We start from the raw sequence: 22,690 nt of genomic DNA, 5'->3' as shown, positions 1-22,690 counted from the left end.
ATTGCGTGGTCGACTGCTCGTGGAAATTTGAGAAAGTCTGGTGGCGCCAACATACGGAGAAAGACTCAATTCTTTGTTGTATCCACATAGTTTAATTAGAAAAAAAGGAGAAACGTTTTTTTTTTCAAATTTTAAACACAAATTTGTTGATGTTTTTCAAAAAGCTACATTCATTCATGCATTAAAAAACATATTTATAAAATCCGCACATGTAAAAAAACATTTCTTATATTAATCAGCTATAACAGTGCAGCTTGGGCAGTGAAGTTTAATAATTGTGCAAGGGAGTATAGTAATACTTTAGCGAAGTATATATCGTTTTCTGATGTCTTCTCTACATCAAATCAATCAACGACCTCGTTATGTTTATTGGACCAACTCCTTTTTCCTCACTTGAATTTGCTCCTCATGTTTCTACATCTTCCCTTATAAATTGTCCATCACAGATCTTGCAAAACCATCCTGCAATACTGCTAAATAAAGTTTTTTTTGGGTTTATTCCATAAGCTAAAAAATGGATTCCTTGATGAAGAGTTTTGGGTGTATTGCAACGATGGTGTTTATTGTGTGTTTTATTCCTGATATTGCGAAGGGGCAGCTGAGCTCCACATTTTATGACAAATCTTGCCCGACGGCACTGTCGGTAGTGAAAGCCGCGGTGAAGCAAGCAGTCACTACGGAGAAATGGATGGGAGCGTCCTTGCTCTGCCTGCACTTTCACGACTGCTTTGTTAATGTGAGTGCAATAATTGATTTGATTTTGAACTTAATTTGATTTTGGATTTTTAGAATATTTTGAAAATCTTATAAGTAGGGCGATGTCAATTATTTTGAACTTGTTTTTGTTCATAAAATTTTAGAAAAAATTTTAAAATTCTCAATGTTGAAATATTAATTTCAACTGTCGTGATACATTTAATTCAGAAAATAGTTGAACCTTATTGCACTGCTTTTGCTGAAAAGTGGTTTTCCTCCAAACGAACGTGATAAAAACCTGTGCTGACACGTGTCCTCAGTACGTTTTTCAAAACAACTTTTCATCGGGAGGTAACGTTCGTTTGGTTTGGGCGAGCGATAACCGTTTGATTGAAGCAAAGACTGTCCACCGTCCGATTAAGCCAAAGTTGATGCTTAGGCCTGCACATGACATTGCGTGAAATTTTTGTTTGACCGCCAGTAAAACAATAAGTAAAATTAATTGAGGTTCGTAAATATAGGTAAAAGTTTTTAGTTCATTTTGTACGGGAGTATGGCACGATTAAAAGAAAGGTATGGGCACAAGTAAACGTTGGTAAAAACCATTTAATTTTAATGTTTTTTTTATGCACGGGAATATGGTATAGGTCAACGTATTGTTATGTGTTTTTTTTTGTTGTGTGGTTCATAGTATATGCAATGTAATGTGAAGCAAAAAGTGAGAACGCAGGAGTGTGTGAGGTAGCTTGAGAGGCGCAACAGCGCGAGATGAAAATATTTGTTGGAAGATTGAAATGTATTGCAATGAAGTGAAGTGCGCAGCACTGTGAATGTTTTCTTTTGGTTGAAATGTAATGTAAGGAATTACATTTACAGAAGTAAATGTAAGAAATGTTTTATTTACAACAGTGTGTTAATTTTTAACAAACAAAGTATTACTCTCTGTTGTAGAGACAAAGTAAATTTCTTTTTTTGGAGCTGGTGTAATCCCTTTGTGTTACCGGGAATAATGTCTATGCAGATGATCTAGGTGGACATTGGAGGCCACCCACCTATCCATTTGGACCCCCACAACTGTCTCTTTCAATTTTTTTGTTTCCTTAATTATAGCACATTTTACTATTTTTAGCAGTTTTTCGGGTCCTAAACTTCCGAAGCCATTTTGAGGCCCTAAACGACGTTTTTTTGGGAAATCCACCGCCAAGCGATTTTTCTATCTAAAAATCATTTTTTCTGTCATAGTCCTCGGAGATATCTTTCCAATGGGTTATCATGCATGTCAAATGGAGATAGTACGACCAATTCGCGACCCCGGGAAGTTGATGTACCAACTTACCGAAAAACGGGGCCCACAACTTGGCGTTTCATCTTCTAGGGTTAGGTTTTGGAATGTGAAGGGCTTTCCATTGTTTCTCAACAATAAATAGGCCCTCGAGCCTCATTGTAACATAGTTTTTGGAGAACAATTCAGAGGCATGTAGCTGACACATCTCTTCTTAGAGATAAGCTACCATGGCCCTAGCTGGGTTATTTGCATTTCTATTTGTAAGCATATTTCAGTATTTTACAGTAATGAAATGAAGTACTATTTCCGCTGCATATTTGTATTTATGGTTATCTCTGTATTTTATTACGTTCCTGTTTAAATCCGAATCAATGGTATCAGAGCGGTCTGCTTTTTCTCTTTTTTTCTTTGCATGTCCCCAACGAGGTCGGGATATAAGGAGTTATGTCTGGAACTGTTCGAACCTTTGCAAGACCAGCCTCGCAAATCTCAACGACCTCCCATGGCAGATGAGAAGAATAACGAGGGGGCAGGAGATCCTATACAAATCTTGCTCAAAGAAGCCCTCGAGCGACAAAGGAACGCGATGATGGACAACTTTGCCCAAATCCTTCAGCGGCTACATAGAGGCGACGCATCGGCTTCCAACAGCTACTCTGGAAATGCCACATCGTTTAAGGTACAAGTTAATTTTGAAATCCCCATCTTCGAGGGTCAAATAGACACAGATGTCGTAGATAAATGGTTAAACCTGCTCGATTGGTATTTTTCTGTTCATGAATTTTCAAGTCGGGAAAAGATTGTTTTCGCTCTTCTCAAAGCAACCCCCCACATCAAGGACTGGTGGGAAACCTACTACGAATAGAAGGATGAAAGTACAGGCTCACTGTTTTCAGCCACACGCACTTGGAATGACTTCCGGGATACCATCAAGGAGCAGTACTACCCTGTCAAAAGCTATGAGGACAAATACATCAAATGGACCACACTACAGCAGGGATGAGACCAAGATGTGCCGGAGTTCACAAACATTTTTCATACCCTTCGCACACAATTGGGTATCAAAGATTCTAAGTTGCATCTGGTACTCAAATACCATGGCTGCCTACATAGATACATCCAGGAAGAGATGGAGTTCTTGAACATCTCCTCACTTGGCACAGCATACCGATATGCTGTCAAAATCGAGCAAAAGTTTAAACAGAAAAAGCAAGACTTTGGATCTGCAAATCCAAAGCCCAAAGGACAAAGCCAAGGTAGGGTGATCCAAGACAACCCGTCGAAGCCGCAAGAAAAGAACAACACCACAAAGTCGAAGAAGGACACAGGAAAGCGGTGTCGGTTCCACAAGAGTCCCACTCATAACACAAGTGAGTGTCGGACCAAGCAGTCGCTGGTGGCCGAGTTGAAGGCTTCTGAATCGGATTCATGTTTCAACTTTGAGTCAGAACTCAACAAGGGGAATGACAAAGGGAAGCAGATCATTGATGCGGATCCCAGCGCCACTGCTGCTACTGCCAAGATCTAGAAAAATGAGCCCGAAGATCCAGAGGAGGGGAAACGTCTTTTCCACTCATAGATGTGGGTGAAGGGTTCGCCGTTGCAATTCATTGTCGACAGTGGCAACCAAAAGAACCTCATTTCGGCAGAGGTCGTGAAGCGGTTGGGCCTACCAACTACACCACACCCACAGCTATACAGTATCGGTTGGCTTCACGAAGGACGAGATGTAAAAACTCGCCAGCAGTGCCACCTTCCCTACAGCATCAAGCCCTTCACAGACGAGGTATTGTGTGATGTTACACCTCTGGATGTTTGTGATGTACTATTAGGCCAGCCATACTTGTGGAGGTGACATGCTATGTATGAGTCAAGGGCTCATGCTATCATCATTTCTTTGGATAATTCATTATACAGGATACTGGAGGTAGCCCCACCTACCGCCACCTCTTTGATCACTTGTAAGAAAGGCAGCAAGCTCATCTCACAGACTAGGAAATTTATTTTCTGACTGGTTCGCTCCCAAAGTAAGGGGAAGATCGTTGCTACATCCATGACCCCCGCGAAGGGTTCCTCCACACAGCAGCAGCAACAGAGGGATACAGTCGTGACAGAACATAGGAACAACTTCTCCTTACCCGGAGGGGTACCACACAAGTTTCAGGTGGGTGACAAAGATTGGTTACATTTGCAGAGGGAGCGCCTTATCAGAACCTATCAGAAACTCAGACCACTTCGACATGGTCCTTACACCAGTAACAAGGCTACGGGAAACAATGCTTTGAAGCACAACATTCCTCCATTCCTTCGCTTGCACCGAGTGTTCAATGTGGACCATCACCGACCATGCTCCCCACCATTTCTAGACACATTAGAGATTGTAGAACAGCTCACCAGAGACTCAGCTCAGCAGAAGCTTCCTCATCTCAGGGAGGAACTCAATGCAATGGGGACCATTGCTTCCTAATGGGGCAGGAATGATCTAGGTGGATGTTGGTGGCCACCCACCTATCCCATTTGGAACCCCACAACTGTCTCTTTCAATTTTTTTGTTTCCTTAATTATAGCACAGTTTACTATTCTTAGCAGTTTTTTGGGTCCTAAACTTCCGGAGCCGTTTTGAGGCCCTAAACGACGTTTTTTGGGAAATCCACCGCCAACGATTTTTCTTCCTAAATTTGTCTTTTCCGTCGTATTCCTCGGAGAGATCTTTCCAATGGGTTATCATGCACATCAAATGGAGATAGTATGACCAATTCGCGACCCCAGGAAGTTGATGTACCAACTTACCCAAAAACGGGGCCCACAATTTGGCGTTTCATCTTCTAGGGTTAGGTTTTGGAATGTGAAGGGTTTTCCATTGTTTCTCAACAATAAATAGGCCCTCGAGCCTCATTGTAACACAGGTTTTGGAGAACAGTTCAAAGGCATGTAGCTGACACATCTCTTCTCAGAGATAAGCTACCATCGCCCTAGCTGGGTTATTTCCATTTCTATTTGTAAGCATATTTTAGTTTTTTACAGTAATGAAATGAAGTATTATTTCCGCTGCATATTTGTCTTTATGGTTATCTCTGTATTTTATTGCATTCCTGTTTAAATCCGGATCAGCAGAACTACTAATCCCACTAAGGCTGGTAGCTACCTTAGAAACAAACAAACTAAAACTACTTTCATTTTCCTTTATGAAAGATAGATGAGAGAAGCATAAAGGAGACCAAACTCTGTCTTGCGCTTGGTTCCTTGTTCGATTCCTCTCTCTTCTGATAGTCCTTTGCTACTTGTTTCGTACCCAGCTTCACAGAATACCTGTAGAATCAAAGCAACATAACACTATACGAGAACATGGATCTATTATCATAAGCAATATAGGATCAAATGTATATTAACCACACAAATGCATAAAAGATCAATCACACAAGTGTATGGAGGAAAACTTGAGTAGTTTTATTAATAATCAAGAAAGAGCCAAGAGAATTACAACCGATTTTTCTGACCCAACATCATCCTCTTAGCAGGTAAGCCCTTCTTCACCTCATGAAAATCTTAGATCACCCAACACTGATGTTGCCTCAAGAAACCAACAACAATTCCTTACAAGATGCAAAATTCCAGCCTCTCGATCTCTGGGATGAGGGACCCATATATAGATGTCTGCAAGGGAGATGAGTCAGCTTGAGATTTGATTAGTGTCCTCCCTTTGATAGTTCTTGATTCCACTTGGAGATTGATGATCTCTTACTCATCCCTGGTCGAATTCAGAGAGGCAAGTGTCACAGGAGAAGTTTATGGAAGATTCCATGCTTTTCCACCTTCCAGATTGACCCTGCCATTTGTCCCTCCTCGCGCATCACACCCCATAGAAGGGCTTTTTGAAATGCAAGCACCTACTATGTGTATTTAGGTGGGATGCAATGTGCTTTGCCTATGGAGCAGGTGAAATGGTCCAATTTTGACTAGTTCTGAGTAGTTTTTCATGGAGAACTTCTGGGAGATGCTGTAATCAGTTGACCTTGTACCTTTAGGGGTTGAAACAACACCTTTAGGGACTTAGGAGCCCTTGTTTTATGAACATTTTATGCTTGGGGTTACAGTGCCCAAAAATGTCTATAACAGTTGCCCCCTAAAGCGTGAGGTCGTTAATCTTTTGATGTCGGGTGAAATGCTTTATCATGAGGGTCCAAAGTTCTTTCAAGCTGGAAGGAGACCTGTAATAAGATACAATACAATAAATTATATTTATAATATTTTCATGATCTAGCTGAAGCGGGCATTCCCATGCCTAGCTTTATAAATTCATTTTTCATGTACATGAGACAGACAATCGTCTAAGTGTAGACTGATGATTCTAGTAGAGCCATCATCCCTTAGATTGGATGTTATCTGTGCAAGAATGATGTACATTTGATGTCTTTATGTTCCTGAATATATATCACAACCCCGATGGATTAAACTAGATCTGGGGTCTTCAATCTCATTTGATCTTCACTCAAAGTACAAGTCGATCTATGTGAGAGATGTTCTGGAGTCGAACATGGAAAGACATCGCCTGATTACCAACCAATGATGTAAGTTGTTAACAGGCGCGAGAGGAATCACCGATAATGATAATTATCCTCAAGGTACTACAGTACAATTCACGTGGTGTGAATAAGGGACTTGGCGTCGAACACCACGTAAAATCTTTCGGTCGAAGGCCATTGATGTAAACCTGTCGCGGGAAGTGAGAAAATTGCCATTGAGGCATGCAAGCTTCAAAGTACTGAAAGGGTTGTTCCTAGATCGACTTCTTAGATAATAAGCTGATGTTGACAAGAAGCGATCCGTCATAGGAGGGCCTTAATGAATCCCACATCAATGACACGGAACGGAGCAAATGATTTTAATGGAGTTGAAAACGATCTGGTGATATATGGTTCAAGGTGGCGGTCATGAAAGAATGGAGCGAAAATGTATTATAGTGGGTGAGACACAGGTGAATTCTCTGAGCGACTTCTCTGGAACATATCGGCGACACTGACATGATGGATTGGTAGCATTAACCCCAAATGTGGATGGTGTGATGGAACCATGGTGATATGACTAGTGAATGGAACAACCCAACCCGACTAGGATGTGGAGTGAAAGTGTCATGTTCAAGAGCGACTTGCTACCAACAAAGTTTCTTCAAGTTTTCTTCCCAATTTTTCCCCAGTCATTGCTGACCAGTACCTCTTTATTTTTGTCAAGCTTGAGGAGAATAACATATGCTTGTTCTATAATTTTCCCTTCAGGCAAACCCATCGCTATGTTTTAACGAGCCTACCGATAGTGAAACTCGTTCTTGTCTGTTATGGACAAGTTTGTCACTATTAGGTTTTAACGAGTTTAACGACAAAGATAACTCGGCCTTTTTCAATTTTAGAGAGTTTGAAAAGGAACATAAAGGAAACTCCAAAATCCTTTTTCATAATCTAATCCCTTAAGTCCGAAAAAGTATAAAATAATACAGAAGGGATGAATTTTCGGTAGTTTTAACGAGCCGAACAAAACAAGCGCTCGATCTTTTTTGGTAATAATCCCTCAGGTCCAAAAAGATTAAAATCTAAAGGAGGGATAGCACTTCTGGTCACTTTAATGAGCTGGAGAGGCCAATGGCTCGTCAATCTTTTCATATTTTACGATTCAGTTGAAAAGAGCTTAAAGGAGACTCGTCTTTGAGGAACGAGTGATAAATTCGGATAGCAGCTGATTCCAGGTAAGGTTTGGAATTTTCCAATCATGGCAGTGTTACAAGGATGGCTAACAGGATCACTCTTCGCAATTGTTCCTCAAAAGGGGTAAACAATCAAGTGGAGGTGAATGATCAGCCAATACAGAGTGGAGGTGATGATGAGAACACGACCAAGGCTTCAAAGGCTGAAGTACTACATTCACGATGGTTATTTACCAGAAATTGGTTCATTTTTTATTTTAAAATGAGCTTAAACACTGGGGTAAACACTTGCTCATTGCTTATGTTTAGTTTTTAACGAGCATGAAGTTCGCGTTAAAACTGCTCGATCCAGTCGTATAATAAGAATGTCTCATCTAAGATTCCATTTTTGTGGAGCTTGCACCTTACAAAGCTTTGCTCCAGATCCTTTCTTTATGTAAGTTAGGAAACAACCAATCCAAAGAAAAGATAAATGGTCGCTCTTCGCTTGCATGCCAAAAGGTTTGCATGCCCCCAGGTATAGTGAAAAAGAGTTTCGAGGTTACCCCTCAATTTGCAAACAAAACATTTGTTTTATCAGGAAAGGCCTACCTCTTTCAGGTTACCGGAGATTGTTCTATCTGTGTTACAAACAAAACACTTCTTCGGTGATGTCTACCGAAATAGACAAAGGTGAATGGCGCAGATGCCTCCACCCACATAACTTTGACGAGGGAATCTTATTCCAGTCTAATCCCATTTTCCTAAACGGACGGGTGTGTCAGACTAGTCATATATCCCTCGTGGAAACCTACCCTATACCTGAAGTTCTCCTGCCAAAGCAGACCAGGGTGAATGCCCCCTGGGTTTCAGTCATATCCTCTAAATCACTCGCGCTCATCAGGAGGACGGACTAGGGATTGATGAGACATTCCTTGCGTGAAAAGACCATTCAGGGATGGTATCTGACTATTTGCTATGCGTGAACCGGGGAATGAAAGCTGGTCTACGAGCTTGACCACTCTTCCTTCGTGCGGAAAACACATTACTCTAGAGAGTGAGGAGACAATGGCTCCCATGCAATAAATATAGTCTCGTCCAAGGAGTAGATTATAGTCCAGGGGTCCTTGGACTACCATTACGTTCATGTGAACAGTTTTCCCTCTCAATGTAATGGGCACATTGGGAAGGATCCCTAATGGTCGACTCGTTCCTTTGTCAAAGCCCGTTAGATTTCTCATTTCAGGCAAAAGCGATCGCGAACCAAGCGCTTTGCAAGTAGTTGAGGAAAGGATACTCATAGAAGCCCCTTCATCTATGATGGTACCGGCCATGACCATTCTATATATTTGAGAAATGATTTGAAATGGAAACAACTAGGTTGCTTGGAGGTGGGACCGAATAGATGGTCAGGTATGACTCTGATGAACTTCCTTCCTGCGGTAAAGGAATGGGTAAACTTCCCCCATGTTCATCGGAGTCTGTGCTTACGAAAAGCATTCGGATGGTGTCATCCTTGTTCTCTTCGGTGACTGTATCATCTGAAGATGGAACCTCTGAAGGCAAGACCGGGTCCACTACCGCCTCGACCTTTTTACTTTCATCTGGAATGGATTCAGATGGTTTTTCTTCAATGATAGATACTTCGACCGACCACAAGGGCATGTCAGCCGGATTTTCAACTAGTGACGGACTCGACAAGAGTTTCTTATATCCAGGAGGGAGTCATAACAGTGAAACCTGACGGTCGTCAAAAACTCTTTTAGCCTCATCTAAGAAGCGACAACGGTGGAGAACGTGATTGCCTTCACACAGTTTACAAGGAAATTTACATTTTCCTTTTTGTCCAGGGGCTTCACTTTCACTAGTTGACGGTGTATTTTCAACATGATCATCAGAGGTTGACGACACCGGGTTGTGCAAACGAGGAGACCAGTCCCTCAAAATCCAAGGGATGCAAGGACAATCTCGATGATATTGGTCTCCTTTGAAAATGACACATGGCGATTTAGGCCTGGTCGGTGCAGTGTGTGGATTTTCGCTAGACGACGCTTGGTTGCCCCTTTTCGCCTTTGGCTCCTTCTTCTTCTTTTCCTTATTCTTCTCAGGTACTTGATTTTTGGCGTTACCAGCTTCATCAAGCGAAGAGGAAGGAGGAGAGGAAGAATTGGACGAAGTAGAGGGTTGGGGGGTAACTCTGGTATCGTTTAGTTGCTGACTCGATTGTTCAGGAATCGCGGTGTCCTGAACGACAGAGGTTGAGAAGATCCACACGGGCAAGCCAATTGTCAATCCTGGAAGCGACAATGTGGCCATATGGGGTGCACCAACATCTCCCTAAGAGGAGAAGGGACTAGGATTTCCTCCAAGGGGAACTCCTTGGTTGGTGGACTCCATTTTCCTCAACCTAAGACCAACGTAGGAAAGGTGATAATTATTCCGTTTAAAATAAATTTTTATACGCTTTCACACAACTTGTTTTTTGAATTTTTAAGAGTTGAGAAAAAACAAAAGATGACTCTAGTCACCTTTGATTTTTAATGAGCTTGAAGTGACAAGTGCTCAGATGGACCTTTTCTGTTAAGGAGTCTGAAAAGGAACTAAAGGGACTGCTCTAGAAATCTAGACAGAGGGATTACCAAATCAATCGCAAAACTGCAGAATACTTTTTGCAGTATGGCAGTCAATCTTCCCGAATGCTGTGTTCAGTGCATTGAAATCGATATGGCGACAGACACGACTTTCTATGGATAAAGGATAAATCCTATTGTGGTCTCCCAAAATATACTCGACGGTACGTGGGAGCACAAGTCCGTACTAGAACTTATCATCTCAAAGTGGAGGAATCACCCAACCAACATTGAAAGCAACAATTACCAGGCTTTACGACACCGGAATACGTCTCTAGCCTAGACTTCTAGATGTTGTGCGTTAGGTTCCAAAGCATTGTTAGATTCATTAAATTTATTTTATAGTTGATCTTGTTTAGGTAATTTTCCTTTCAGGTTCACGCGTGATGTAGATGTACAATTCCTAAAATGCAATCTAAGATGATAAACAGTCGTTTAGTCTTCTTTTTGCAAATGAAAATCCTAGCTACTAAGGAAAGAGAGATGGCGTTCTTTCAATAAAGAGCAAAGAGCACACACTATATGCACTGTCCTAAATCAAACCAACAAATAGTCTAAATGCAAATGCACATGCATGTATTTGTTTTCAGCCTTCTTAATGTGTAAATGATAAAAAGAAATCTAATGCGCAAATCTGAATTATTTTTCAAAGCGACAATTACTAACAAGCTTCTTTTCAAAACAAAATGAGTACAATGACAACACTTTGCGATTTGGAATTGAAAACTTGCTTTCAACACTAGAAAAGCTACTAATTCAGATCAAATACAATAGTAACAGAGCAATCGACTATCAGGAACAATCAAATTCTCTTCTATGACTGAAAACGACACTTGCGACACTTTCAAATCAAGAAGCGACAATACAATTACGTTACTTTGTAAAGGAGAACTGAAAATGACTCAAAAAATACATAAAAACATTTACAGTTCTTTGCACAATGGAGGCAAAATATCAGCAAGGACAGGGGTTTCAAACAGAGGTGTACTAACTATACACAGCAAAACTCCTGAATAGATCTGAAAAGAGTAAACACAGAAACCAAAATTTTAGGAACAAGGCCTTGTCTGATCAACGCACATGTAACAGAGTGAAATTGAAATTCAATGCACATACTACACTCGCGAAGTGCACTGCATTTGAAGTTCACAGAACAGACAGTGCACTGGACGAGGGATGAGACTTTGATTAGATTCCAGGTCATAGTTTGCAGTTCAGTTCAGGGATTTAGGCCAAGCAAGTGGTAATCAGTAAATCAATCACAGGGGTAGATCTAAGGAGGTTACTAGAGCCACCACAAGGGAAATTAGAGATCTTTGTAAATCAATTGTTTAATTCATAAACAAAACCCGGAGATTGACTGAAGCAACGTTGATCTACTTTGCACTTGCATAGCAAATGCAGTTTGAAGGCTAGCTGGCTTGACTTCAAGCTCCGTCTGTAAGTTTATAAAGTAAACAAATGTAGATGAACAAACAATCTACTCTCCCCCCAGTGGAGTCGCCATTTTGTTACCGGGAATAGTGTCTATGCAGAACTGCTAATCCAACTAAGGCTGGTAGCTACCTTAGAAACAAACAAACTAAAACTACTTTCGTTTTCCTTTATGAAAGATAGATGAGAGAAGAATAAAGGAGACCAACCTCTGTCTTGTGCTTGGTTCATTGTTCGATTCCTCTCTCTTCTGATAGTCCTTTGCTACTTGTTTTCGTACCCAGCTTCACAGAATATCTGTAGAATCAAATAAGCATAGCACTATATGAGAACATGAATCTATTATCATAAGCAATATAGGATCAGATGTATATTAACCACACAAATGCATAAAACATCAATCACACAAGTGTATGGAGGAAAACTTGAGTAGTTTTATTGATAATCAAGAAAGGGCCAAGAGAATTACAACCGATTGTTCTGACCCAACATCCTCTCAGCAAGTAAGCCCTTCTTCACCTCATGAAAAGCTTAGATCACCCAACACTATGATGTTGCCTTAAGAAACCAACAACAATTCCTTACAAGATGCAAAATTCCAGCCTCTAGATCTCTGGGATGAGGGATCCATATATAGATGTCTGCAAGGGAGATGAGTCAGCTTGAGATTTGATTAGTGTCCTCCCTCTGATAGTTCTTGATTCCACTTGGAGATTGATGATCTCTTACTCATCCCTGGTCGAATTCAGAGAGGAAAGTGTCACAGGAGAAGTTTCTGGAAGATACCATGCTTCTCCACCTTGCGGATTGACCCTGCCATTTGTCCCTTCTCGCCCATCGCACCCCATAGAAGGGCTTTTTGAAATGAAATGCACCTACTGTGTGTATTTAGGTGAGATGCAACGCACTTTGCCTATGGAGCAGGTGAAATGGTCCAGTTTTGACCAGTTCTGAGTAGTTTTTCATGGAGAACTTCTAGGAGATGCTGTAATCAGTTGACCTTATTTTTTTAGGGGTTGGAACAACACCTTTAGGGACTTAGGATCCCTTGGTTTATGGACATTTTATGCTTGGGGTTGCAGTGCCAAAAATGTCTATAACACTCTGTGTGAGGAAGAAGTTTGTATCAGGCATTTTATTAATGAATACAAGTTTTATTTATATAAGGAAAACTCTGTTTGCTCAGAATTTTTTTTTATGCTTCCCTGTGTTAAGATCCTGTGGCAAAACAAAGCATTGCTCTCTGTTCAGTGAATTTTGTTTGAAATTACCGAATATTTCGAACATGGTATCAGAGCTTGTCCAGGCTCTTTGAAGGTGTCAAAGAAGCTGAAGGAAGGATTTTTTGTTGCAGCAGCTTCTCCAACAGAGTGAAGACTCAGTCAAGAAAGGATCCAGGTATTTCTCAAAGTTTTTTTTGTGTAGCTGTTGAAGACACTCAGTGATTTTTAAATACACAGTCAAGTATTTGAAGCATAGCTGAGAGTGCAAGGAATGGCTGGCTCCAGCACCAGCACTAGCATGGGTATTTTTAATACTCAGCTCCCACAGTTTAATGGGAAAAACTATGACTATTGGGCAATAACCATGAGAGCCCTATTTGCCTCACAAGATTTATGGGAACTTGTTGAATATGGGTTTCAAGAACCAGGAGATGAAGATGAGTTTAATAGATTAACTCTCGCAAAGAAATATCTGTTAAAGAGAAATAAGAAGAAGGATTCAAAAGCCTTCGTATTTTTGTATCAAGCAGTGCATAAGAGTGTGTTTCCAAGGATAGCAGTAGCCATGACATCCAAAAAGGCATGGCAAACTCTCAAAACAACCTATCATGGCATGGAGAAAGTGAAGACAACAAAACTACAGTTTCTGAGGAGAGATTTTGAAAATCTGTGCATGAATGAGTCAGACAATATTGACTCATTCTTCACACATGTGATTGGTCTGGTCACACAGATAAGGACTCATGGAGAAATTCTTGAAGAAAGGAGGATTTTAGAGAAACTATTGAGGGTCCTACCCTCAAAGTTCGATGTGATTGTCACCACCATAGAAGAGACAATGGATCTCACAAACTTTTCAGTTGATGAACTTCATGCATCACTGATAACACATAAGCAGAGATTGAGTAGAAATGAAAACTCATCTCTAGAGCAAGCCTTCAAGACCCAGATGTCCTTTGGAAGAGGAAGAGGTCAAGGCAGAGAAAATAAGAGAGGAAGAGGCAGAAGCCAAAACAAAGGTGGAAGAAATAATCCAGCAAATTCTCAAGGAAGAGGCAGAAATCCAAATTAGAACCAAGGTCAAGGTAGCAGTCAACAAAGTGGACAACATCATGCTGAAGGACAAAGGTATGAAAAATCCAATGTCCAATGTTATTATTGTAAAAAATATGGGCATTATGCAAATGAACGTTGGAAGAAGCAGCATGATATGAGTAATAGATCAAGTGCAAATATCACTAGAAAAAATATCAGCCAAAATAATGTGCTTTTAGCTTGTAAAATGGTTGAAACAAACAGTGATGATATATGGTTTCTAGATTCCGGTTGTAGTAACCATATGACAGGAAACATAGCCTTGTTTTCCAATTTAGATCAGAGTGTGAAGTCACAAGTCACACTTGGGACTGATAGTAAAATTTTTGTTATGGGAAAAGGAGAAGTAAAAATATTTACAAAGAAAGGTGAAAAGAAAACAATAGCATATGTTTATTATGTTCCTGGAATGAAGTGTAACCTCCTAAGTATTGGAAAGCTTGTTCAAAAGGGTTACAATGTTTTCTTTGTGAATGATGTATGCACCATCATGGATAGAGCACCCAGCAAACGTTGTATTGATGAAGTGAAGATGACGAGGAACCGGATGTTCCCTCTTAGAATAAAGGCAGATTTGAAAAACAAAAAAGTAATTGCAGCAGTTACCCAAGAGGCTTTCCAAACCGTACCAAAGGATGAAAATTGGTTGTGGCACTTGAGATTTGGACATCTCAACTTTGGAGGTCTTAATTTGTTGAGCCGAAAAGGAATGGTAAGATGATTACCATTGATAGAGGAACCATACAACCTTTGTGAAGGTTGCATCTTGGGAAAACAACACAAAGAAAGTTTTCCATCAAGGGAAAGCATAAGGGCAAAGGCACCCTTAGAGATTTTCCACTCAGACTTATGTGGACCGATACAAACTCCATCACTAGCAGGCATTCAATATTTTCTAATATTCATTGATGATTTCACCAGAAAAACTTGGGTTTATTTCCTGAAGAACAAAAGTGAAGTGTTTGAAAAATTTCGCAATTTCAAAGCACTTGCAAAAAATCAAAGTGGGCTGCATATCAAAGTTCTAAGAACTGACAGAGGATGTCAGAATATATCCAAGGAATTGCTACAGTTTTGTAGAGAAAATGGAATACAAAAACAGTTTACCACTAGGTACACTCTGCAGCAAAATGGAGTAGCTGAAAGGAAGAATAGGACCATCATGGATATAGCAAGGAGTATGCTAAAGGCAAAGAATTTTCCAAATGATTATTGAGTTGAAGCTGTACGCTGTGCAGTATATATTTTGAATAGATGCCCAACAAAAGCAGTTATGAACAGTGTGCCTGAATAAGCATGGAGTGGGAGAAAGCAAGGAGTCGCCCACATGAAAGTTTTTGGTTGTGTGGCTTAGGCACACATTCCGGATCAGCTAAGGAAGAAGTTGGACAGCAAAGGGGAGAAATGTACTTTCATTGGATACAGTGAGGAATCCAAAGCTTACAGGTTGTATATCCCATCTACCAAGAAATTTTTTGTGAGTAGATATGTTCAATTCATTGAGGAGGAAGCTTGGGATGAAAGCATAGAGAAAATAGTGAATGTTAAAAACTATTTGTCTCATGATGAATATGATGAGGAGATGGCTGAAATACATCCCCAAACAACAACACCAACACAAGGGCAGCAAGAGACACCCTTGAGAAGAAATGAAAGTGCTTCTCCAAGCACACCACAAGGAGGAAATTCAAGTACATCTTCAAGCACTTGTACACCAAATGAAAGAGGTAAGAAATTCAAAAATTTAGGTGACATTTATGATGAAGGTATGAATTCTTTGTTTGTTTTATATTGTCATGTTGATGACCCTATTAATTTCAAAGATGCAATTAAGGATAAGAAATGGTTAGAAGCTATGGATGAGGAGATTAATGCCATAGAAAGAAACAAGACATGGGATTTGGTTGAACTACCAAAAGGTAAAGAAGTCATTGGTGTTAAATGGGTCTATAAGACCAAGAGTAATGCTGTAGGAAAAATAGAAAGGCACAAGGCAAGACATGTTGTCAAAGGGTATAAGCAGCAGTATGGGAGAGACTATGAGGAGACTTTCTCACTGGTTGCAAGAATGGAAACCGTAGGAGCAGTGTGGTCCATAGCAGCACAAAACAAGTGGAAAGTTTACCAAATGGACATGAATTCAGCATTCGTAAATGGAGTGTTAATGGAAGAGGTTTACATTGAATGACCTCCAGGCTATGAAAAGAAAGTCCAACAGCACAAAGTGTGCAGATTGAAGAAAGCTCTTTATGGGCTGAAGCAAGCACCAAGAGCATGGTACAGTAGGATAGTCTACTAGAAAAATGATTTGAGAAGTGTGAGGGAGAACCCACTCTCTACATCAAAGAAAAGGATGGTAAAATGCTAATTGTTGTGTTATATGTTGATGATGTTATTTTCACAGGTAATGATAATCATCTCATTGAAAACTTCAAAATAGTCATGAAAGAAGAATTTGAAATGACTGACATGGGTTTGTCGAGATACCTTTTAGGAATAGAAGTAGATCAAAATGAACATGGAATTTTTATTTCACAAGAAAAATATGTCAATGAAGTATTGGAAAGATTTAACATGCAGGAGAGCAAAGCAGCAATCACTCCCACAGTGATGGGATTAAAAATCAGCAAAGAGGACAACAGAAAGGATTTTGATCCTAGTTTGTACAAGAGCATAGTTGGCAGCCTCATGTATTTGATTGCAACTAGATCATATATAATGTTTTCTGTTAGTTTAATTTCCAGATTCATGGAGAGGCCAAAAGAAGCACATTGGAAGGCAGCAAAAAGAATTCTGAGGTATGTTAAAGGTACTAAAAGGTTTGACATTTTATATACTGTCTCAGAATGTTCAGATTTAATTGGATACACTGATAATGATTGGGCTGGAAGTGTAGATGATCGGAAAAGCACATCCGGTTATGTTTTTCTCATGGGTTCAGGAGCCATTTCATGGGCTTCTAAGAAACAGCCTATTGTAGCACTATCTATAGCAGAGGCAGAATATGTGGCAGCTATAGCAGCAGCATGTCAAGAAGTTTCGATGAGAAGAATGTTAAGGAGCTTAAGCCAAGAGCAGGCAAAAGGAACGGTGATTTTTTGTGACAATAGCTTTGTTATTGCATTATCCAAGAATTCGGTGTTTCATAAGAGAACGAAACACATTGACACAAGGTTTCATTACATCAGGGAATTGGTAAACAATGGAGAAATTGTTTTAAAACATTGCCGGACTCAAGAGTAGGTTGCCGACATTCTGACCAAGCCATTGGACCAAAAAAAATTTGAGTTTTTGAGGAAATGTTTGGTTATGAATGATAACTCAACAGTTGAAATTAAAGGGGAGTGTTGAAATATTAATCTCAACTGTCGTGCTGCATTTAATTCAGAAAATCGTTGAACCTTATTGCACCGCTTTTGCTGAAAAGTGGTTTTCCTCTGAACGGACATGATGAAACCTTGTGCTGACTCGTGTTCTCAGTACGTTTTGCAAAACAACTTTTCATCGGGAGGTAACGTTCGTTTGGTTTGGGCGAGCGATAACTGTTGGATTGAAGTGAAGACTGTCCACCATCCGATTAAGCCAAAGTTGAAGCTCAGCCCTGCACATGACATTGCGTGAAATTTTTGTTTGACCGTAGTAAAACAATAAGTAAAATTAATTGAGGTTAGTAAATATAGGTAAAATTTTTTAGTTCATTTTGTACGAGAGTATTGCATGATTAAAAGAAAGGTATGGGCACAATTAAACGTTGGTAAAAACCATTTAATTTTAATGTTTTTTTAATCCACTGGAATATGGTATAGGTCAATGCATTGTTATGTGTTTTTTTAAACGTTGGTAGAAACCATTTAATTTTAATGTTTTTTTTATGCACGGGATTGTTATGTGTTTTTTTTGTTGTGTGGATTATAGTATATGCAATGTAATGTGAAGCAAAAAGTGAGAATGCAGGAGTGTGTGAGGTAGCTTATTGCAATGAAGTGAAGTGCGCAGAACTGTGAATGTTTTCTTTTGGTTGAAATTTAATGTAAGGAATTACATTTACAGCAGTAAATGTAAGAAATGTTTTATTTATGGCAGTGTGTTAATTTTTAAAAAAGAGATTATTACTCTCTATTGTAGAGACAAAGTAAATTTCTTTTTTTGGAGCTCGTGTAATCTCTCTGTGTGAGGAAGAAGTTTCTATCAGGCATTTTATTAATGAATACAAGTTTTATTTGTATAAGGAAAACTCGCTCAGATTTTTGTGTTAAGATCCTGTGGCAAAACAGAGCATTTCTCTCTCTTCAGTGAATTTTGTTTGAAATTGCAAGAAATTTCCAACACTCAATAGAAATAAAAAAAAAAATTCACTATTGATATTAGTTTTTAATTATGGTGGGTGGAATTGGTAATTTTTTGGAGTGATTTAGGCGAGGCCTAAGATAGATAAATCTAGTTTAAGATCAAATTTTGTGGCTGCCATTATAAACTTTGTACTTGCCATTGAAACCAAAAATATATAGTTATAACAAGAGTCTAAAAAATTCTGAAAAATCTACTCCTTCAACCAAAATTATAACCAAAATTAATATTATTTTTGCCACTATAAAACCAAAAATATATAGTTATAACCAGAGTCTAAAAAATTCTAAAAAATCTACTCCTTCAACCAAAATTATAAAACCAAAATTAATATTATTTTTGATAAACATGTTTTTGACATATTTTGAAAATCTCATAAAATAGATAGATCAATTGTTTGAACTTACCATGTATTTCAAATTCCATAAATATTCTGAAAATCTTCCATACAAATAAAAGTACCCAGGAAAATGCCCAGAATTGATATTATTATTGATATGCTATATTTTTGTTTAGAGACAAATGAGATATTATTGATAAGTTCCGATTTCGTGGGTTTTATTCATATGCAGGGTTGCGATGGGTTCGTGTTGTTGGACAACTCCTCGACGTTTACTGGCAAGAAAACGGATATTACCAATGCCAATTCCGCGAGAGGATTCGATGTGATAGATGCCATAAAGAGCAATGTCAAGAAAGCCTACAGCGGAGTCGTTTCCTGTGCAGACATTCTCGCCATTGCTACTCGCGATTATGTTGTTGATGTAACGCAGACTAACCTTGTTCAGCTTTGCCTATATTGCTGTTTGAATAACTGAAAGATCTATCATGTAATGATTAATATATCTTATCAAATTGTCAATTGGCAGCTGGGCGGGCCTTCATGGACGGTAATGTTGGGGAGGCGAGACTCAACAACAGCAAGCTAAAGCAGTGCAAACAATAACATTCCCCCTCCCACTTCCAGTCTGAGCAAAGTCATCTCACTATTCCAAGCGCAGGGACTCTCTGCAAAGGAGATAGTTGCACTGGAAAGTAATTGTAATATTATTATTCTTGCCACACAAAAAAATTCTGATAATGACCATCGATACTGATCTGTCAAAGTAGTTGAGCGTAGTTGGTAGAGACACAGTTTGTGTTTTATGATTTGAGTTTAGTTGGCATATACACATATTTTGTTTCTGGTTGCTGGTTGTGGTGGGTTCAATTTTCTAGAAACATATTTTATTAGGTGAAAATATGTCGATAAACATGTTACTCTCTGGAAACATATTTTTTTTTGATAAAAATATTTCCAAAAATATATTTTATTTGGTGAAAATATGTCGATAAACATGTTTTACTATGCGGAAACATAATTTATTTGATAAAAATATTTCCAAAATATATTTTATTTAGTGAAAGTTGTGAAAAAAAACTTATAAACTAATTATCTCTAAAGACATGTTCTATACGTGAAAAAAACTTATGACCAGATTCTACTGATTAGTCACATAATAATTTTGTTGAAGAAAAAAAAAAAAAAACCTAATACCTACTGGACTAAGAATATTCATTCATAAAGAAAAAAAACTAATGGCTACTGGTCTAAGAATATTCAATTTTCATTGGTGGTTTTGAATTGATATGTTTTATTCCATCTGCAGGTGGTCATACTATCGGGCAGGCACAATGCAAGAATTTCAGAGCCCATATTTACAATGACACCAACATAGATACTATGTACTCCACTTCATTGCGTTCAAAGTGTCCGAGTACCGCAAGCTCCGGAGATAGTAACTTGTCGCCATTGGCTTATATGACTCCCACTGTTGGATTACAGCAATCCGAAAAGCAAGAAAGGGCTTCTCCACTCCAATCAGGAACTCTTCAACGATGGCTCCACTGATTCACAGGTGATGGCAAGATGGATGTTTTCTATGTTATGCTTTGACAAAACATGTTCAATAATTAATTTAGAGTCTCCATAGATATGTAGCTCCGGAATATCTAGGAAAGTACAAAAAGAAAGGAGTCCCGCTAATGCCACCGCCTCAGTTCTGTTGTTGGAGCCCCGTCCTGCATTCCAATGGATTTCAAAACACTGATCCTCTGTTGTTTTGATGAAAACACCGCATGCGCTCGTTCCCTGTTGTGCTGCACCATCGAAAAAAGCACATGGTGGAACCATGGATATCCTTGCCGAATGATTCCTATCGCCTTCATGACTGTTGTCTATTGTTGTGTTGTTTTTCCTTTTACTTCTTCTGATTTGTCCAGCCATATCCAGGGAGTTGTATTGGGATATAATAGATGACACAACAGAGGTATTGGGTTCCACTTTAGCCTCGAAGAGCCTGCCATTTCTCCATTTCCATATAGACCAAATGGTCAATAAAGGAATAGGCCTCCATCCTTTGTACATGGAGCTCCAGCTTTTGAAGGCCACAGGAATTGAAGAGAAAGAGCCATGTGTGAAACCAAAATGAGCCGCTAAATTTTCCCATATAGGCCGCACCTGTGAGCATGTGAGAAATAGATGAAAATTACTCTCCGAATAGTTTCTACAAAGGAGGCAGATTGCAGGCCCTTGCCATTTCCTTTTTTGCAAGTTTTCCCACGTAAGGTTCTTGTCGTGGAACACCAGCCATGCAAATATAATAATCTTCGTGGGGCATCCTATTTTCCAGAAAGCAGAGGGAAAAACTTCTCCGTTAGTACCCGCCTCCGTGGATAAAAGTTGCTGGTATATTAATTTAACCTGGACCGCCGAGGATCCACCCAGGCCATTCCAAATGAGAAAGTCGTTGTCAGCCACGCGAAAAATGCCATGGGCACGAAGCTTTAATAAAACATTATTCCATTGAGACTTTAAATCCTCCCGCAGCTGAAGTTCCTCTGCAGTTTTCCAAAGTGGGATGGCCCCCTCCCATTTGCTAATAACACTGGCCCAGAAGAAAATTCCACGATTATGGAGCGCTTGCAGCAAGAATGGGCCAATATGTATTTTCCCGACGCCTCCAGCTAGCTCATCCTGTCCAATTATTAATTTTGCACCTGTCTGGAATTTCCAAATGAGGTTTTGTCTAAAAAAAGGTTCCAATCTTCTGAAACCTCTCCAGATAGCGGATCCATGGGGGGTCCCAATATGATTTTTCCGGATCCAGAATGACATGTCCCTATTATTCATGTATTTAGCACGAATTGCGAGCTCCACATTGAGTTTCCCATGATGGCTTTCCACATCGACTTACATAGCAGTGCCTTCCGGAATTTTGATAATTCTAAAATGCCCCATCCTCCCATATATTTGGGCCGAGTCAGAGCAGATAGTCTGGAAAGATGATATTTGAATTGGTCCATTTTACATCCCCATATAAAGCTGGCAATCATCCTGTTCATGTTGTTTATAATTGCAGATGGAATATAGAATAAGTGTGCCCAGTAAACCATTGTCTGAACGAGAACGGTTTGGGTCAGAATCAAGCGTCCACCTTTTGATAGGTAAGTATGTTCCCAAGCAGCAATTTTTTTATAAAAAAGGTCTGCTATCCAAGACCAGTCCATCACCCGGTACCCATTAGCTTTCAGATTAAAACCCAAGTATTTGAAGCCGTTCTGGAGGGGGTTGACTTTGATATTAAATAATTGAGAAAGGAAAATAATTAAATTCCCATTTATGTCTTGGACATAAAAGGATGATTTCCCTTCGTTAATATTCATACCTATGGCGCATTGAAATCTTCCCAAGATTCTATGAAGGCAAATCCAGGAAGCCCTGCATAGCATAGCGGTGATGAGAATGTCATCGACAAAAAGGTTGTGAGATATGGATATTCCTTTGCATATAGGAAGGGGCCGACAGAAATTTTGTTGTATTGCCCTCTTTATGTGGAGACTGAGAGAGTCCATAGTTAGAATGAAAAGCAAGGGGGACAGGGAACAACCTTGCCTAAGCCCCCTGGCAGCTTTAAAAAAAGGCGTAGGAACTCCATTGATCAAGACTGCGTAATTTACCTCTTCCACACACGCCATGATCCATCCCGAACATCTGTTATCTAGGCCGATCCTTGTAAGGAGACAACAGATGAAACCCCAGTCAACACTGTCATACGCCTTCTTTAAATCTATTTTTAATATAGCAGCTTCTAGATTTTTGTGATGGATAGAATGCAGGGATTCTTGTGTGAGTGCCACTGCTTCTAATATGTTCCTGTCTTTGAGGAAACCGTGTTGTTCAGGAGTCAGATGCAATGATAATACATTCCTCATGCGCATTGCTATAATCTTTGATATGGTCTTATATAAGACGTTGCATAATGAA

General features: G+C 39.5%; 1 pseudogene; it reads left to right on the top strand.

Annotated features, from left to right (window-relative positions):
- Positions 1–553: 553 nt before the first annotated feature.
- On the top strand, positions 554–21,950 carry LOC149138533 (peroxidase 4-like; annotated as a pseudogene).
- Positions 21,951–22,690: the final 740 nt, after the last annotated feature.

This window comes from Pinus tabuliformis, chromosome X, assembly GCF_031772625.1.
Source record: "Pinus tabuliformis cultivar Carrire ecotype Pingquan chromosome X, CPIR1, whole genome shotgun sequence".
NCBI lineage: Eukaryota > Viridiplantae > Streptophyta > Pinopsida > Pinales > Pinaceae > Pinus > Pinus tabuliformis.
The sequence above is the reverse complement of the archived record's forward strand: the minus strand, read 5'-3'. Positions and strand labels throughout refer to the sequence as shown.